Here is a 13,603-nt window from a genome sequence, read left to right as displayed (position 1 = left end):
GTGCAATCTGTTGCGCTCTTTTATAAGCGGGGTGGTAAAAGCTCGGCTAAAAACAAGAGCAAGTAGCTCCGCGGCTTTGAGGCTGACCTCGGCCGGGGCAGCCGGGCTTGGTGCCGGCGCGGGGGAGCCTCTCCCCGGCCCGCACGGAGCTCCGCAGCGGCCGCCCCGCGGTTAAGGTGCCGGGGGCGGGGGGGAGCGGCAGGGAGCCCCGGGGGTGGCAGCGGCCGCCCCAGCGTCGGGGGCTTTCCCGGTTGTTTTCGCTGTGGCTTTTCTCCTCTTTACACCGCCGGACTTCACCCTCGTCTTTGAGTGCGCTTGACGCATTTCACATGATCTTCCCGTGCTTCCCATCTGCAAAGCCGTGCGACACCCCTTATGGCTTGTGTGTTGTTAGCTACCGGTATTAAAACTTGAGACCCATTCTTGGAGTAACACTGCCACATCCCACCGCTTTCTCTTTGAACGTGGTATATTGCTGGCTAAGAAGCACATGCTTTTTTATTGACTGTATAAATCTTGCACGTCAGTTTTTTTCCTAACTCACTAACAGTCATGCAGCCATATGGCACCATATCAAATGCTTTATTGAAGTCCAGGTTAGACTTCCTACGTTTTTACTACGTAGAAATAGGTTGTCGTGTTAGCACGGTACTTCTGATTAGTTGATACTGCACCTTATCCCATGCTCCACATCACTAACGGTTCAAAACATCTTGCCTCCTTCAAGATGTCTTGACTTCTGTTGAAGTCAGGCTCATAGGCCTACAGTTGTCTCAGTATCAGTTGATAATTATTTTATTTTGCTGTTATCATACTACTGTGACTTAATAGACTTACTGAAACTGTGTGGCTTGTTCCTTCAGAACTCTGGATTCAATCTCATCTCTGCAATCTGGTCACTGAACTCTTCTGGTGCATTCAGTCTTCAAAGATTATGCCTTCATTTTCCTTTATCAAGACCTATAATTTACAATATTTTGTGCCAGAATCATTTAATTTCTTATGTAGCATAACATCCTTGCGGGTATTTCAAAGTGCGTGTATGTTATCCTTTTGCGTGTGTAACTGTATATATAAAATGGAATAGTAAGTAAGTATCTGTGTGTCACTTTTGGATGCCCACCAAGACTGGCTGGTTGGTCATTTTAAGTCCATTATTTCAGATGTTTGCAGTTAAACTAAGAAATGCATGGGTCGCTTCTGCTTTGAAAAAGGGAAGGTAAGTTTGCAGGCACCAAGAAAATGTACAGCCTGCCACCCCACTCTTTGGGAGTCACTTCAGTTTGGAAAAATAATAAGTAAGAGTGTTGTGGATAAAGAAAGGGGAGGTCAAATTGTTCTTTAAGATGTGGAGCAAATCATCTGGGAATGTACCATAGCCAACCAGGGAGATTGAGGTTTGTGTGGTGAATGGTGAGTGTTCAGAGATGGACCCTAATCAAACAGAATTTAAGAAATGCTGCGTTGGTTACACCTCATGTATGAGCAATAGTGGTTTTTCAGTATGCTTGTGTTATATCTGGTGAAATTAGTTTCATGAGGTAACAAATGAGATTCGCCTTCAGATTCCTGGAGGCAACTAAAAATGTGCATGAATGTACAGAGACAGATTAGTCCACTAGCAGGATATGAGTAACTTGCATTTACTCAAGTGGCTATTACTCGTATCCTGTGAAGGGACAGTCCTCTTCACAGTGCCAGATCCTATTTCATAAGCTCAGTTGACTTGCAGCAGTACAAAGCAGAGCAGATGACGACTGTAACTCTCAACACTTCAAATACGAATCATCAGACAGTTTGAGTGAACCAGACCTGGGTTGCTGGTTTTTCCTCCTCAACAGCAATCATCCTAGTAGTTTTCCCTCTTGTGGTTTCATTTTAGTCACTTTAAGTACACTGGAGTATGTGGGAAAACCAGTAAATGCTGAGATCTAGTAGACTTAAATAAGTGCAAAATCAAAGAATGCAGAAATGGGAAGAAAAGATAATCATTCAGAAGGATCAGTAGTTTGAGCTACTCAGCTTTCTGTTTGTATGGTATTTTGTACACGTTTGGCTCCTTTTAAAAAAAACACAACTGTATAACTTGCATCTTGTAAAAAGGCAGTACTTCAGTAGGAAATCAGGTTTTTTTCAGGTGAAGCTAAAGCAAATAACTTCTGCTCAAGGTATTGCTAGCTAGGCAAATAAAGGTTGATTGTTCAGTAGTAGAGTTCACAGCACTTTCCACATCAAAGGCTTTTTCATTTAAATTTGTAAGTGTTCATGTGATAACTCATGTTCTGTTATCACATCCTCATGAAACTACTTTGCTTACAGTAGAAGAGGAGGAAATAGATATGGATTCTGGAAAGAAACGCTCAGGATTTCTGCCTTGCTTGATCATGTTAATAGAGATTTAGCTAAGCAAATTCCCTTGTCCTAGCCTGAGTGATTGGACTCGGCTTTTGGCTGGCTTTCTAGAAAGGAACAACCCTCTTAACCATAGGTAGTGAGGGGGAAGGAGAGCTGTATCTGGACATGATGTCAGTTCTCTGGATGGCAATGTCTTGGGGACTCATATAGCCGTAATTCATACCGCATTCCTCTTTCCTGAGGTAGGAGTAGAGAGCTGCTATAGAGCAAAGCTGTCTGTGTGTCCTGGGCTCTCAAATAAAAGAGCTATATCTGGGTCTTTCATCTTTGTGTTTAGTACTGAGTAATAAGCCACTCCATCTCCCTGCAAAAAAGTGTTTGCAGTACATCACGCAGCATATATTTGGGATGAACAAAGAACCTGGATCTCATAGACACTGCCTGCCTGAAGTTTCTAGTGATTTTGTTTTCCTTCCAAAGCAGCAAAATTCACATCTTGAGCCTTTTCTTATTGCTGCACTGCTTTTTAAAGTTAGTATCAATTAAGACTGCAGACCTTTCTCCTGCTCCTGGCCTGCTGTTGCTTAGTAACTCTTTTTGTCTGTTTCAATCCCTGACCAAATCAGCACAAAACTGTGGTTTGGTGAAGACTTTCTCTGGCTGTGCCAGAAACCATTTCACATACTCAGACTGGCCATGTGATAGTAAAAAAGTGCAATAATGGAACATAATTGATATGAAAAGCATTGGGTGGGAAATGGGCGTAATTTAGTGTCATTCCTTACAGTGTTGCAAATAGATTATTTGCAAGCCAGTGCTTTTCACTTGAATAAAATAACAGCATGTGTTGATATTACTACAATTGAATTATTCAAATAATTCTTAACTGAAACTGTGTTGATCTCCAGGAGGGAACTGTGTTCTGTTTGTGACCCGAACTTTCTTATCACTCTCTCCTAGAGTTCAGCAGCTTTGCAGATTAAACAGACCCGATCAGGGAATGGGTATAGGTCTGCCTCCAAGCGTCTTCATTATGAGCATTATCAACCTCTTAAATTTACAGTGATCATCTCAGAGTACTCCAGTGAGACTTTCCGTACTGTTTGAGTCTTGCACATGTGCCGACACAGAAGACTTTCAGAGAAGGTACAGTGGTACTTAGAATTATCAAGGTCCTTTGAGACACAGATCTCTGTGGGGTTTTTTGAAATGACTCTGAATGTTTTTTTCCACCTATCTCTGTCTGTAGATGTTTTCTCAGAAATATAGGTTCTGATTCATGCATGCATCATGCTCATTGTTAACTGATGAGTCCCTTTGCCATGAGGAGGAAAAACAAGCAGTACCACACATCACTCCTATTACAGTTTGCTGCTGGGAAAATTTCCCCAAATTATTGGTGTGTCCGTTTACTTCTCCTCTCCAATCAACTGTCTCCTTTCCAATTCAGTAATGTATTCAAACTTCTTACCATCGTCCAGACTGACCTTGCTTTTGCAAACTTACAGCTGCGTGCTGAGCAATCTTGTGATGTACCTGTTGGCGAGGTCAGAGTTAAAATCATGTACTTCTTCAGTGGTTGCTTGAAGGTCTTCCCTAAAGTTATTCACAAGACCTCTCAAAGACTCAGTTCGTCCATGATATCTAAAGATACCATGCCTTCTTCATTTTTCTTTTGTGATGAACAACTTTCATCAAGCTGTGCAGTAACTTTACTGTGCATGTTAAAATAAAAGTCATGCTTCCCCTTCCTATCGTTACTTATAGAATGACAGAATGATTTGGGTCAGAAGGGACCTTTAAAGTCCAATCCTCCTGCCATGGGCAGGGACACCTCACACTAGACCAGGTTGCTCAAAGCCCCATCCAACCTGGCCTTGAACACTTCCAGGGATGGTGCATCCACAGCTTCTCTGGACAACCTGTTCTGCCATGTACTTGCTGAATCATATTTAATTGTGACATCTTGAAACTCATGCATGCTTTTGTAGTTCCACCGCAACAATTGGTAATCATAAAATGCTTAAAAATCTGAATCGGTATATTACTGAGAACAAAATGGGGGGTTGTCTAACAGCTTAGAAAGCTCATCATTTTGTGTAGTTGATGTTGAGCATGTAGGTGCCACAGATGTAGATCCCAGCAATAAATAAAACACAGGAGCTATCAAGTGGCATTTTCTTAGCACCTGACAAGTCTCTTGTGATTTCTGTAGATTGAAAACAGCTTTGTTTGTGTCCTACTGAGAGATACACAGCAGGCAGAAGGGCAGCTTGCTATATCTTTGCCTTTCCTTTGCCTTTCCATACTTTTTAAACCCATTACACTTACTAGGGACAAAGAATGTGAATTTGATAGAATCAGGGCTGCCTGCGGCAACCTTGATTGCTCTTTGACTGTTGTGTTGAAACTCCAGCCCCTGAGAATAGGGAATATGCTCTTCTGTATTCTTGTGAAGAGCTGGTTAAATCAGTGGAACTGTGTGTGATGGTCTCATTAAGAACAGTGAAATTAGATTGTATGTAGTACCACTTCTGTCGCGTGTGTATGTAGACCAAGTGAGAAAAGACGTATAATTCAGACCACATCTATGCTCTTCAAACATAACTCTCCAGTTCACTGGCTGAACACAGGTTAGTAATACATGTGATTTTGAGTTTTGTTTTTTTTAAATACTTTACTGATTAGACAATTGGCTTAAAAGATAAAAAAAAAAAAACACTTTGACACATTAAATCGTGGTCACTGTTTGAATTCTGGTCCTTTTTTAGCACTTAACTCTTCAGAAGTATTTTCAAAATGTAGTGCAGAATGAGAAGTTGAACCGATACTTGGTTTTGAACATGTCAAAATGAGCTAATGTGTTTGTCAGCCAAACTCTTTGTTTATTTTGGGGGTGAAAATTTTCTCTCAACTCTACCTTTAAGTGTTTAACCACTCTCTCCTACTTCATTCTTATGTAAATTTTCTGTTGGGGATTTGTTAGGGTTTTGGGATATTTGGAAATAAGAGGTAGACCAGCGGTAAACATTAGAGAATAAATTATCTGAAAATCTCAACAATTTCTGAATGGTCTTTCAGTTCAGCCTTGCTGGCACATTTTTTGTTTGCTTTATTGTGAATGTTGGAAAACAAAATTTGTTTGCAGAAATACTTGGAGAAGCTCTTCCAGCAGCTGTTCAACTACGTACAGCCACAACCGAAAGAAAAAGATTGCAATATGGAGTTAAGACTTCAGGATAAAGTTAGCAGATAAAATGTAATTTCCCAGGTTGGGTGTTGGCCAGCATGCAGAAGGTAATGCTGCTGGTGTGCTAGAAAAGTGACAGAGGTTTTATTGATACGTCGACTCAGAGACAAATCAGCAGTCTGATAAAAACTATAAACACAAATAGAGCAAATTCCAGTGAGTTGTAAAATGGTGGCGAGATCTGTTGCTTTCGGTGAAGCTCTTCTAAATATCAGGACCCAAGGATTTGGCTTTGTATATAAAAATAGTGTTTCTAAAGGAAAAGCTACTGCACTATAATACAAATAGGCTTTTTGATGTGGGGGGTTTTTTATATGCTTGTTTGTTTCTTTAAGGTTAAAGCTGATAGTTTTCTTTTATCTTTGGTAAATTGACTCTTAAGTGCTTTATACGCTGTGGAGAATTAAACTGATAAATGACTACCAATAGAAAGCAGTAGCGATATTAGCCGTGCCTGCCTAGTGGTGATAATTTTCTGTATTGCTTAAATGCAATGTCTGAAATGCACCGTGGGAGACTTGATACTGCATCTGACTTTCAGTGCTTCTAAAGTAGAAGTGGAGCATTGTATGCAACGTGTTTGCTATTTCATCTCTCCTTCATAACAAACTTACAGTTTGTGGTCTATCATACTTCTTGAAACTTTGCTTGGAGACATGCGTCCCAGGCAACTTTCTGTAGTCCTGCTTGATGAAGCGTGAGTTTGGCTTTCCAGGCAACACAAGGAAAAGGGTGCCCATGTCACCATTTTCTCCACTATGACCTATTTCTGACCCCCTCCCCAGAGCTCTGCATTGAGAATATGCTAAATCGTGTTACTTATGATTGCTCACGTGCTGCTTAATTGCTCTCACATTTCCAAGGGGCATCTTTACAAATGGGCCGACTTGTGCGAATTGGAGTCGTACTGCAGGAACTTCCCTGTGTCAGCTTCTTTAGGTTGACTGAAAAAACTCAGTTGACCTCAGGCTGCTTTTCAGCGCAATTGTGCACCCCGTTCTGGCCATGATGCTGTAAAACATGCTAGTCCTCCTGTCTTCCCTTGTCTGGATGAAAAAGTGCAAATACTTAAAGAAATGCTCTTGAGACTTGCAGCCTGAAACGTGCTTTGACATTTGTTAAAAACTTTTTTGAACAAGCTTAGGATGACTTACAAAAGAACATTTTAGTCTGCTTAATTATGGGATAAATTAGAGTGACTTTTAAGTACTTGACTAATTCTTGGTGTAGGCTCGCAAATGCAAGACAAAAACGTCTCAGCTCTTCATTTTTTTCCTCAGGTTGCAACATAAAATTTCTTCTGTCACTGTTATTGCTACAAACAAACAAACTCTGTATCAGAGAAAGAATAAATCCTTATTAACCTCCTGGAAAAAGCATTCTTTCAGCTCTTCAGTGGACAGCCAACTATGGTTTTCCCTCTCTCCTCCTCAAATCACTGTAAGATCATAAAAGTTCCTTGTCTTATCCTGTCACCTGCTAGGAAGAGGCATTGTCCTGTGAAAGTTCCTGATGCTGCAAAGCTGAACATAGTGTGGTCTAAGGTGTGTACAAAGAGGAAGGTCAAACACAATAGGCGTTTAGCAGGCTTATCATCGAGACTAGTGCTGGCAGATCTGTCCCTTGTTAAAGTACCAATAAAGGGACAAAACCCGCTCTTTGAACAGGTTCCTGAAATTCTTGTATCCTCCAAAGTTCTCTCAGAAAGTGAAATTTTTTTAAATCGGTGAGCAGAGGTTGCTGGCAATCCTCGTGAGTAATGCCCTGTGGGAGCCCTCCCCAGGCTGGGGAGCTGAGGACCTGGTTCAAATTGCACTGAAGCCGTGGGCGTGAATGGGCTTTGTTCTAACCTGGGATGTTCAGTGGTACTTCTAGGTGAAACCCTGTGCAAGGTGTGCTCTTAAGTGTCTCTTCGTACACAGGAGGCCATTTGGAGAAATTGCTGTAAGCTTCCCCAGCTCTGATCCCTTCTGATGGGGAAGGGTGTAAAGCTCCGCTTCCCTTGGAAGAGTAGGAAATCCTTTCCTCTGTAACCAGCTCCAGCTTGCACGGAGCTAATGCCCTTCAAATATTGTTACCTCAGTGTTTTCCTGCTATCCCTGACCTAACATAAGGGCAAAGTATTAACACTTAAGGCCTCCTTAACAGATGCTCTGTGCAGGTGCAGTTAGAGATGAAGCGGTGTCCTGGAGGGTCTTCAGGACGCACTGTGCGGGGGCAGGCATTGCTTCATTCCCCGTTGCTTAAGCACTGCCTTGAGATTGAATGTTTTGTTTTCAGCTGCTGGAATTACAGATTGGCCAGAATAACTCTAAACTAAGTACTACACAGTAGTGTTTGAACACTGCTCTTGAAAGTTAAATTGTAAAGTAGGTTCATCTAAGTAGAAGGAATTAGTTTTAAGCTTGGTGGGGCTATGTTCCAAACCAGTCAAAAAACTAGTGTCTTGCAACGATGTGCCAGGTGAATATTCAATTATCATACAGAATATTCAAAAATCACACAGACCAATTGCAGAAACATACAGAAAAATGCAGACACGGAACATTTCTTAAGCCATCAAAACTTTGACAGGTGCAGAAAACACCTTAAGTACACAGTCCACCAGTATGTTTTTAATAGCTGTTGGCCAAGTTCTTCCCTGTCTTATAAGAAGCACTTCTCTGAACAAGCTTTCCATTAGTTAAGGTTAGCAGCAGTTAGTCCTCGGGGGGGCGAGGTGGGTGTATCTATGCATGTGTCTTGATTATCAGGAGACCTGCTTCACTGAAGCACCCAGGTGCTTATCCAAATAGTTGCACGTTCCAAACTCTGCTTATCCAAACATCTTCCAAACAGTTCATGTGTGCAAAACTTAAGCTGGAAATCTCGTAATTATAGGCTTTCATGGAAGATTTCTTATTTCCTGCTTCCAGCCTGAGTGGATGTACTGCAGGAACAGCTGCCTTCACAGTAATTTGGCAATTGCATTTCTAATTCCAAATGGAACTGGGAGAATAAAGGGGTGGGAGAGACTGGGCTCCTGTGAAATGCCGAAAAGAGTGACTTGATTCAGCTTGGGTTGTGCATGCAGGTTTGTCTCATCAAAAGAAGTGGGCGGGGAGGGAAGAATCCTGTACGCCTTGCTTGCAGATTACTTTAACAGCGAGAAACAGAAAACCGCGTGTGAGAGATTCTGAACTTTATACATGCAGCACAGCTATTACACTTGCTTTCTCTTCTTCCTGGAAGCACTAGTGAGCATACATTTCATGCTCTCATTTGGGAACTAAAGCTAACTGAATAAATTAGTACTGGCAATAGCTTAGGGCCTTTTTTTGAACTCTAGTTCAGTGTGTGTAAAAGAAGTGTGTTGCTTTCCGTGACTACTAGAAAGACTAAGCAGAGAAGAATTTACTGCACAGCTGAGAACAGCAGCCCTAAAATGGCAGAGGAGCAAGGCTTTTAGGTGAGAGAGTGTCAGCATATGCTTCCAAGTGAGGTCAGTTTGAACATCCTGCTTAGAGTCAGCAAGCCGAAAGCTCTGAGGGAAGCAGAGCAGCAAGAAACAGCAGGAGATGAGCAAAGGATAGGAGCTGGAAGGACAGAAGAGGAGTTTCTTTAGTACTGTTCAGTGCAGTAGCACGTCTCACTTAAATTGCATCCCGAGTTCCTTCCTTGTCAGTCATGAATAAGGCAACAATCACAGCTGTGTGTCAGCACTGGCACAGCTTTTCCCCCACCTTTTCTGTCAAGTAGTCCTGCTCTCTTATTGGAAACCATAATTGCAGCTGTGGATCAAGGACGTGGTGACACAGATAAGCTGGGCTTGATGCAGTTGTGCATTGACTCTCAGAGACTTTCTTTTTTAAGGACTATCTCGTGAATTATCAGCTTTTCCAAGCTTCGTGCATCTCAGCCAAAGTGACAGGAAAGAGCAAGGGTAGTAGCAACTCAAGTTATGGCAGTGTGGGGGCTCGTGTTGAAGACCTGCTGCAGGCATGAGGGTAGAGAAGCTGTTACAGGACTGCGCTAGCTCAGCTGCATGAGTAATCAGAAGGTTTCGGTATGATATCTTCTGTTTCTTCCTCAATGCTAGTTAACTTAACCACAGTAGAAGTGAAAGGGATAGTAGGACTTAACGGGCTAGTGCAGATAACATACTGCATGCAAGGTAAAGTGCAGCAAATAATATCAAGTAGCTTAAGAGAGAGGTGTGCTTAAAGACCCTATTTTGCCTGGGGAGAAATTAAGAGAATCAGGAGGAAGGGATTTTCCTGTTTTAACTAGAATGGGGTGTGTTCACTGGGTGGCCTGCAGGGTTTAGCCGCCTGGTGTACTCACAAGAAAGGTATGATCTTTGACAAGATTTCACAGGTCCTTTGTAGGACCAGGATGCTCAGATCTTCACTAATGATTGGATCTGAAGTCCTGGTTCATTAAGATACAAGTCTGACTTTTAAGTGTCTTAAGAAGCTACCCGATTAATGTCAAATAAATGCTTAAAGTTACCTACAGAACCCAGTGTTCTGGTTTTCTGAGTTGTAAGATGGGATCTGTAAAATCTGATCATCTATTGAAGTTGCATAGCTATTAAATAATAATTACATTAGAGAGATGAAATTCTGAATAAAGTTATAACCTCTAACTAGGCAGACTCTGCAAGCTCATTTAATTTCCCAGTGGAATAGCAATAGAATAGATCTTCCCTTCCCCCATTGCCAGCAATGCACATCATTAAATATGTACTTAGTAGCTGGCAAAACAGACTAAAAGTTAAACTAACTTTGCTAATAATGGGCTGGAATTCTCATAATGAAAATGCAAGGTACCTTATTTAAATGTTGGCCCCTTGACAGAATCTGCAACACAAGACTCACAAGACTGTCACTAATCTTTTTGTAGGTGCCCTGTAGCCAAAAATGTGCTGATGTCTGGCTTTGCACAGACTGGAGACCTGGGAGATTATATGTTTTGAATAGGATCAAATGACTAGAAGGGGAGAGCACTCTATACTTAGCTGTCTTGTCATACAGACAGAAAAATGTTTTGCATGTGACCTTGTTAACAGCATGAGTTAAGAGCAACATTACAAGGTAGAGACAGAGCTACTGAAGCTTAGATCATAATTGAGAATCTGTGTTTTTCTGGTCATCTGCTGAACTTCCCCCCCCCCCCCCCCCCCCCACCTCCCGCCCCGATCTCCCATTTAGACTTAGTGACTTCCATTTTCATGCTGACTGTATCTCAGATGAAGAGATGAGGATGAGAAGATGTAGGACAGCCAGAAGATCCAGTCTCCTGGTCTGGTTCTCCTCCATGTTAGAAAGGCAGTGCACCAGTTTGACACTGGATTTCTTTTTCACCAATACTGTCTAGTCCTCCTTTTCTCTTAACACTCATTTGTTCTCCTTTCCTACTGCAAAGTCTGTCCTGGCATACTCCTCAGACGCCGTGCCTTTGAGCATCTTTCCAAATTACTATGACCAGGCTGACTACCTCACTACAAATTAATTCTCTTCTGTTGCAATGCACACCTCTGTCGTCAACTTCACTGATTCCCACACCTGCAGTCTTATTGGCCCCCTCTGTATTTCAGATAGCCTTTTACATCTTCCCCTCCTGCAGCCTCCACCTCTCTGCACTGCAGATTTTCACTGATGCTTCTTTGAACAGAAGACTGACATCTCTTATCCCCTGCCCCCCTTCCTCCTTGTTACAGGCAGAATTTTATTTACTGCTCCTTTCCTTTACCAAAGGACAGCACACGGTGGAGAAGTCTCTGTCCTGTTGGAGTGTGCAGTTAATCTCCCCTACAAATACACCTTTCACTGTCACTGTATGAACGGCTTATGAAATACCTCATAAATATCTGGTCCCCAGCTCAAGTCAATAGAACTCCTGTTTTTTTCCAGATATCACCCCACACCTTCTTTTGGTTAGGGTAGAGGAAGCTACTGGGATGACTGTCACCATGCAAAGGCACACATGCTACCAACCAGCAACTATTTAAATGATGTGTCTCAGCCGGGAGGTATACATTCTTTGCTCTGGGGGAACTTCTCTTTCACCTTTGTCCAAAAGGAGAGTGTATGTACCGAAACTGAATTTTCTACGAAAACCTCATTATATTCTGGATCTCAAACATTGCAACCACCAAAACCATATGGCTTGTAACAGTCAGCAGCTTTCCCAGGTGTACTGGTAAGGTGCTGCCAGTAGAAGCTTGTTTGGCTTTAATACTGTTGGTCAAAAGTTCTGTTCCTGTTCCCAGAAACATCGTTTTATCAAGAGAAGGGCCTCAGCCTCTTGGGAGCAAGCACAAATAGGAAATGCAACAGCAAAACTTTGTGTCTGTCCCACGTTGCTCTTACAGTTGGGGGCTGATAAAATAACACAGGACCGTCTGAGCCACACACAGAGGCAGAAGTGGAAGGAGCAGAGATCAAATAATATGAAGCAGCATGATAGTAAAAAGAAAAGCATGTAAAAATATTGAATGCCAGACAGATGGGTTGGGGTGGGGGGGGAGTGCAACTAATCCATGGGAAATCATAACAGTTGGATGACTGTTTTAAAATCTTTGAAAGGGGGAAAACAGCAATTTAACCGGACCGGATAAGAAAAAGCAAAGATAAGCTGCACTACAATGAGGAAAGAATGGCTTCTTGGACGTTGCTTATGTAGTGCTATAGTGCATCACAAATCTGAGTAGCCCATCTTACTTGACTGCTGTATAAATCAAAAACTTCTTTGAAAGCACGGGTGTATATCACCTCCGCTGCAGGCTGTCATTCCTGAGCATAAAAGAAGAAAATGCTTTCTTTAAGGCTTGATATGGATGAATAGATATCTGTGGACAAACTTCTTGTAGAAACAGGGGCTGGTGGAAGGTGACCAGTGAACAGGAGGCAGCAATGCACAAACAAGGTGGCATTCTGTCCTTTGGGGACAGGAGTACTTGTTTTTTGGAGGGGAAAGGGAGGTGGAAGAATTAGAACTGTTTTCTCTGTTACTTCTCTCCTGCCGTTATCAAATAAAATCTGCAAACACAGAAGTTACAATGGAACCAGGGAAGAGCTGGGCAAATATTTAATTTTGCTGTCCCTGTTTACAGGATGTTTCCACAAATTAAGAAACATGGGGGAAACTGGAGGGGGTGGGGGTGGTGACAGGGAAGAGCTGCCTGCCAGCTCCTGTTCTCGCGCCTGGAGTGGTCTATCTTCCAGCTTGCTTTGAGTGGAAAGCCCCACCTGAAAGCATGACCAACTGAGAGAGGCAAGAAGTCAAGCTGGCAGAGCCGCAGATTGTGATTATCCTAAATCACCAGTGACAGGCTCTGAAAATGCAACTTGCAAACTGTTACCACAAGAGATGGCTTCCAAAGAGCAGTCTCCACTGCTTGAAAAGATATCTAGGAGAGGCAGGAGGAGGATGGGTGTCCACTGCCATGGGTTTTCTGTATGAGTCTCTTATAAGATGCAGGGTGGGGGAAGGAACTGACTTTCTTCTATTTCCTTTTTAGCTACTGAAGGCATGAACTGGTTTACAGGAAAGGTGCTAGGGTTTTTTTTTTTTTCTGGGGGGGTTGGAGAACAAAGACTCTGTTTATACCTTAATGCCTTCTGGGGGAAGTCAGCTAGCATTTAGAGCTCTTAGATTCCAGTGTGCAGCAGATCAGAAATGATCTTGGAGTGTCAGCCGTCAAAATACACACAGAAACCACTTTACGGAAGCATGAATTATGCATGAGGCACTCAGAAGTCGCTCAGGGCTAGCGGTGTTGACATGTCGCAGGTGACCTGTGCATAGGAGCAGCGGTGGTCTGGTGGTGCCGTCTTGCTGTGTGGCACGGGGTTGTGTTTCCTGGGCTGCAGGAAGACGTGGAGATTGAAAGCAGACCTGCATCTTTGGCTCGGGCTGCTCAGAACATCGAGAATATAGCTGTACAGAGCTAAGCAGGGCCCCAAATGTGGAATTTAAAGGAGCAGTCTTCTTTCCATACAGATGCAGACCTCT

At 42.6% G+C, this 13,603-nt stretch overlaps 1 protein-coding gene across 2 annotated transcripts in view; it reads left to right on the top strand.

Annotated features, from left to right (window-relative positions):
• The window catches only part of PDE7B (phosphodiesterase 7B), a 179,836-nt gene that overhangs the window by 94,618 nt on the left and 71,615 nt on the right, over nt 1-13,603 (top strand). The window lies entirely within an intron of this gene.

Source organism: Chroicocephalus ridibundus, chromosome 3, assembly GCF_963924245.1.
Source record: "Chroicocephalus ridibundus chromosome 3, bChrRid1.1, whole genome shotgun sequence".
Classification (NCBI taxonomy): Eukaryota; Metazoa; Chordata; class Aves; order Charadriiformes; family Laridae; genus Chroicocephalus; species Chroicocephalus ridibundus.
Note: the sequence above shows the minus strand (reverse complement) of the source record. Positions and strands in the feature narration are given on the sequence as shown.